Source organism: Podarcis raffonei, chromosome 3 (assembly GCF_027172205.1).
Source record: "Podarcis raffonei isolate rPodRaf1 chromosome 3, rPodRaf1.pri, whole genome shotgun sequence".
NCBI classification, from domain to species: domain Eukaryota; kingdom Metazoa; phylum Chordata; class Lepidosauria; order Squamata; family Lacertidae; genus Podarcis; species Podarcis raffonei.
In genome coordinates, this window is record NC_070604.1 from 69,467,539 (window position 1) to 69,473,734 (window position 6,196).

The window sequence follows — 6,196 nt, forward strand, 5'->3', positions numbered from 1 at the left end:
CAAAATGAGAGGTTCTAGTTGCACCACAAAGTGATTATCTGGCAAGATCTCCCTGGAATAAGAAGAGAGAGAGCTCTGCACAGAAACTACCCCCAAGTCACGAAGGAACAAAACAGAAGCAATAACATTGCACAGGAAGTAGCCAAAGAAGTCCTACTACTTTAAGAAACGTCCACAAGAAGCATCCTGTTCATTGCACAAGCGCAGTATCACAATGAAAAGCCGTTACGTGCTGCCCTGTGCACAAGGCAATATGGCATTTGCTTAAACCATCACAAGTGAATCCATTTCACCACCCTGCATGATCACCTATTGCAAGCAGACAAATATTTAGCCTACATTATTCGCTCACGGCAAACATCTGCCCTGAAAATCATCCTGGAATTTGTTTAGCATGCATTTAACTGCAGCCATGGGGGCCCAGGCACCCACAAATTTTCAGTGAAGGGGCAGGGGGGCCCCAAGTTCAAATTGGTGGTGCACGTATGCCGCACGGTGTGCTTGTGTCACACGCGCATGCTGCGAGGCATCTGCACAACACATAGCACAGACATGCCACTGTGATGTTGCGCAGTCCCGGGCCCCCTCTGTCATGGGGGCAAGACAGTGTGCCTGCCAGCCTGGGGATATCTCACTACTCTGAAGCAGTTGTTTCCAGGGGAGGGGATAAAAGGGCACAAGAGTGTTATAGAACAGACATCAAACTTAACATGACGATTGTCCTGGGTTGATGATCCTGCTCTGCAGTTTTGTGCTCCCTTTTTCTCCAGACTCCTCTGTGCCTTATAGCCAGTAGAAAATATTAGCAGCATGCAGGTGAATTACTGAATGAGGAGCCTTCTGTGCACTAACGCCCATTTACTATGGGTGATTGGTCTATGCACAGTGCCCAGTTTATGAATGCCCTTTTTAAAACCTCTGTAGAGGTGACAAGCAGGTGTTCCTGCTGCTGCTGGGTTGTTCTTTTTATCGGGCCGACTGCTGATTAATAGTTCAGGATGGTAAGTTAATGTTTCCTCAGTGGGAGTTAATGGTTGGGATTTGGTCACCTGGACTCTCCTAAGCATTATGAATAGTCAAGATAAGTGCCCTGGAGCCAGGAGAAAGTGACAGGTCTCCAGATAATGGCGGACTGGCATCAGGAAAAGCAGTAGGTGGCTGTTTGTTTTTTAAGTAAGAGACTACAGAATTGAAAGTTCCACCCAGAGTTAGATGGAAGGAACTGACAATGCAGCCTGGTGTTTTCCGAAGATCTGCTATAAGAATACTTGTTTGCTTTTTAGATGGTCTCATCTAGTTTACCAATAGCACTAAACCATGTTTTGCTTTGGCAAAGCTTAGTTTGTCAGAATGTCAGAAGCCAGACCAGGAGACTAACTATGGGGGTGGGGGAGTTTCTACAGTGGTGGAGGAACCCTCTCCAGCACCCGGGGTGGCACAACCTGTATGGATTGCACATGTGCGGCATCCTGCACATGCGCACTCCGTACGGAATGCCACAAATGCGAGCGGCATCCCCTATGGACTGCGCATGTGCGGCAACTGTATGGGATGCTGCACATGAGCAGTCTGTACGGGATGCCACTTGCGCGGCAACTGTACAGGCTGCTACGCAAGCAGCATCCCGTAAGGACGGCGTGCGAGAGCGGCAGCCCATATGGACGCCATGCGAGTGGCACCCATACGGACTGCACGTGCCCTCAGCCGCTCTACAAATGGGGGGAGGCAGGGCCATCTTGTCACCCCTCCCACAGTGGCACCCGGGGCGGCCCGCCCCCTCTGCCCCCCCTTCCTACGCCGCTGGGTTTCTGGCAAAAAACACTAAGTGAAACCATGATCTGTTGTTGGCTTATGAACTGTGGCTTGTTTTAACTATGGTTTGGCATTATGTCTAAACTCATTAGCCTTGCTTAACTATGGTTCTTTTGGAGACTTTGCCCCAGATACCTGCCAAGGCACAAGGAAAGAGGAGATGAAAACCTAAACAAGCTTTGGTGGGGGTTGTTTGTTTGTCTGTAAGACAAGCCATGGCTTGTTGAATCAATTGTGGTTAAATAAACCATGGCTTAGTGTTATGGGCAAACACAGCCTTTGTCTGTATATTTGCAAATAAAACAAATATTACAAAGGTACTATAGATTCTCTGTCTGTCATCCAAAGAAAATAAAATTCAGTGCCCCCGGGATTTCTCTTTCCTCAACTGCAACAATGGCAAAGTTAAGTGGTCAGCCGTTTGGAAACGTAATAAACCCACTTCTGCAAACATAGGATCTAGTTATCATTCAGCACTACTTCTAAAAGGAGACACTCAGATACACTTGTGCATTGAATGAACACACACACAAAATTTTGCAACATGTGTTAACTTGCTCACCAGTGCTAGGGTTCCTGTTTTATCAACACAGCTGGGTTTTATCCCACAAACAGTCATTGTTACATGCGTAATTATCATAATCTGTTCTTTTCTGCATTTCCTTTCCTTCTGACTGCGTTGTTCACAATCCCCTGCCCCAAACCATGTATATATAGCCTGCAAGTCAGGATAACACTGGATGAATCTGATGAAGTGGACTGCAGCCTACAAAAGCTTGTGCCAAATTTGCTACCCTTTAAGGTGCCATAAGGCCTTTCATTGCTTTTATTTTATTTTAGTGCTGCAAGAGGCTAATACAGCTATTTCTCTGGTGGGGAAATGGATTAAGCTCTGCAAGGAGAGGCTGTGTACACATTGACAACTTAAAACACAGCTGGGTCATTCTTTTTCTCAAAAGCTAACTTGGGGAGAAATGCAGTATCAAAATGCAGCATTTGCTAAGAAGTGACATATTAGATACAGGATATATAGGGATTATGCCTAACGTGTACACTGTTTCCCAATTTATAGATAACTGAACACAACAGGAACATTTTAATCAAACACCGGCACTTTCTACCTTAATTTCAATATGTGTGCTGTGATCCAGAATTATTCTTATTAGTTATTACATTTATACCCCACCTTTCCTCCAAGGAGCTCAAGGTCGGGCACAGAGTTCTCCCCGTCCCCAATTCATCTTCACAACATCCCTGTGAGGAAGGTTAGGCAGAGAGTGAGTGACTGGCCCAAGGTCACCCAATGAGCTTCACGGCTAAGTGCGGGTTTTAACCCTGCTGTCCCAGATCCTAGTCAAACATTCTAACCACTCCACACTTGCCTAGGAATAAGTCACACTGAAAATAATGGGACTTAATTCTGATCATATATGATTGCACTGTAAATCTCACCTCTCTTTTTTTGTAAAACCTCGTTGATTTAAACTGCTTAATTTTGTCTGGGCTTTGCACTCCTTCAATCAGTCGCATGCATTGTCTAACCAAAGGAAAAGAGGAAGCAGTACTGATCTTTGAAAAATAAAAGCAACATTATTGTGAATGCATCGTAACTCTTAGCCTACTATATCACACAGGAGGTAAATACCAGAATAGCATTTCACTGAAAATTTAGAGGAGCAAGTTGCACATACCCAGGAGTCAGGAATTCAAGAGACCCCCCTCCAGCGCTGCCACTTTCTCTACCTTCTCAGAGGAGACAGGAAACTCTTCTTACTCAAATTGGTTGCAATGAAAGATTACTCAAGAGGAAACTGGTGGAAAAGTCATGAGCAGGGAAACCAAAGAGAATAAGCTGGGTGGCATAACAATTTCCAGTCGAGACCAAACTGTTTTTGGAGCTGAAGAGAGGGGGCATAATAATTTTGCTCAGTCAAGATTAAGCAGAAGCAGTCAGGTTCCCTAATTCTTAACCTACGTAGCCAAGAAACATATTGAGCGTGTGAGTTGCGTTGTCATGTTCACTGTACAGGCTAACATAGCTGTGGACACACAGGAAAAGCAGTTGTATTTAATGATGCAACCCAGAGCTATCTCTTTTAACTCCTCCTTTATCCTCTATGTCAGTGTACTTCAACCTGACCATTGGTGGAACCATCTGGGGATGATGGGAGTTGTAGTCCAGCAACATCTGGGGGGTTCAAGGTTGAAGAACACTGCTATTCTGCACCACTAAAATTAGGGCTGCTTTTTCAAGTTCACGTGAATTTGGATTGGGACCTCTGCCCCACTCGCCATCAATTGGCAAGAACTTCTGTCTGTGCACATTTTAAGCTGAAACAAGTCTTGTCCAACATCTTACATTGCATCTCTTGCACTCTTCTCCTTCTCCACACCATCCAGCTATTGTATGTACTTACAAGCTTCCTGTCACCTGTCAATATCATCCACACATGACATCCAACTATCATGACAGGTGTCACAACCGGAAAGCAAACTAAGCTAGTGTGTGGTTCGCACAGCACTTTGCAGGGCACCCTGCCACCCTGTAAGCAAACTTTTTTTAAAAAAAGTTAAAGAAGCAGGAAATTGAGGGAATGGCACAAAAGACACAGAACCCCTGAGCCACACTCCTGATTTAAACAGAGCCAGTCTCTCTCACACAAAAGTCAGTGGGGAGCTGACTGGTTGCTTTTCTTAAGTCTCTGACTCCTCTGCAATACATTTAGAAGAGAAACCACTAAAACAGCTGTTATATACTGAGTTGAATAGGATCCAAACTGCAGCAGTCTGATTGGTCCTAGAACAATAGGATCCAAAAGGCAGCACTCTGATTGGTCCTAGAACAATAGGATTCAGAATGCAGCAGTCTGATTGGTCCTAGAACAATGCAGCAGTATGATTGGTTGGCAGGAACTACCCAATCATGCTCCAGATAGAAGTGAATCCACAACCTGATTGGCTTACAGTAGAATTCCGGAATTAGCCAATCATGTGCAGCCCATTGTGTACATAATGTATATAAAGCAGATACTTTGAGGGGACATTCATTCCTCCTCACCACTATGAGCTGAATAAAGAGCATGAAATCACTTTGCGACTCTGAGTATATTTCAACAGCCAAGGTCAGCCTCCTCGATTTCCCACTGCTTTTCAATGATAATTATTTCCATAGAGACAAGTTTTATGTTTCTTCTTTAAAAAAACAACAACAACAACAACTAGCAACACTTAACTCCTCTGCTTTATTCCACTCTTTTGGCACCCGCTAAAAACATTCTTGTTCAGACAAGCCTACCCAGATGCTTAGAAAGCTGAGGTAATTTTAATCTGTTTTAGTATTTTGAGTTCTGTATGTTTGTGATTTCCCCCCTTGGTTTTCTTGTTTTTGTAATGTTATCTTTTTGCAAGTCGCTTTGTGAGGGGGGGTTATATGATCAGACGCTGTATAAATTTTACGAAAATAAATAAATAAAAGCGTTTGAGTGCGGCAATCTAAGTGGTTACCATGAGGAAAGGTTGCATCATTTGGTACTTTTTGATTTATGTAAAAAAGGGGGGGAGTAAGAGGCGACATGATAGAAGTTCATAAAATTATGCATGAAGTGAAGAGAGAGAAGTTTTGTCCTTCTCTCATAACACTGGTGCCAAAATGTCTTGGGCCAGCCCTGATGGTAACACACATAGGTAGCCCTCAGTCAGTCAGGTTTGTGATCCCAATTATCCTGAAAGTGCAATAAGAAAAGGATGTTGAGATTGAGATTTCATTCCTCCATTGCTGGATGTGTGATTGTTTTCATCACATGTCTGTGTTGACATTCCATACTATTGGAGTCATGAGAACGGAAGTTCAGTTACACTGTTCCGTTATGTTGTACTATTGCTTTTAGTCTGTTCTCTCTCGGAGAAGAAGAAAGAGGAGCCATGTTTCCTTTGTTCTGTAACACTTGTAGCTTAGATTCCACACCTCAAATGCCTAGCTTCTGCTTGGACTCTGCTACAGTACAGTGGTACCTCAGGTTACATACGCTTCAGGTTACATACGCTTCAGGTTACAGACTCCGCTAACCCAGAAATAGTACCTCGGGTTAAGAACTTTGCTTCAGGATGAGAACAGAACTCTTGATCCGGCGGCGCAGCGGAACAGGAGGCCCCATTAGCTAAAGTGGTGCTTCAGGTTAAGAACAGTTTCAGGTTAAGAACGGACCTCTGGAACGAATTAAGTACTTAACCCAAGGTACCACTATATTGTGTGCATATATCTTCGGATGTGTGTTGCAGAAGCGCATCGGGAAAGAAGAGTGTTGAATCATCCCGAGGGTCGCTTGTGAGGGAGAACGCATCTGCCTGGTGTTCTCTAGTTGGTGCAAGATGCCCAGTGCGGTTT

At 44.2% G+C, this 6,196-nt stretch overlaps 1 protein-coding gene across 2 annotated transcripts in view; it reads right to left on the reverse strand.

Annotated features, from left to right (window-relative positions):
* Positions 1-3,580, reverse strand: part of IPCEF1 (interaction protein for cytohesin exchange factors 1) — a 40,023-nt gene extending 36,443 nt beyond the window's left edge. For both annotated transcript variants that reach the window (XM_053382221.1, XM_053382220.1), the window contains exon 1: positions 3,504-3,580. The gene's annotated coding sequence lies outside the window, so the exon portion shown is untranslated. The remainder of the gene's footprint in view (positions 1-3,503) is intronic.
* Between the last annotated feature and the right edge of the window lie 2,616 nt (positions 3,581-6,196).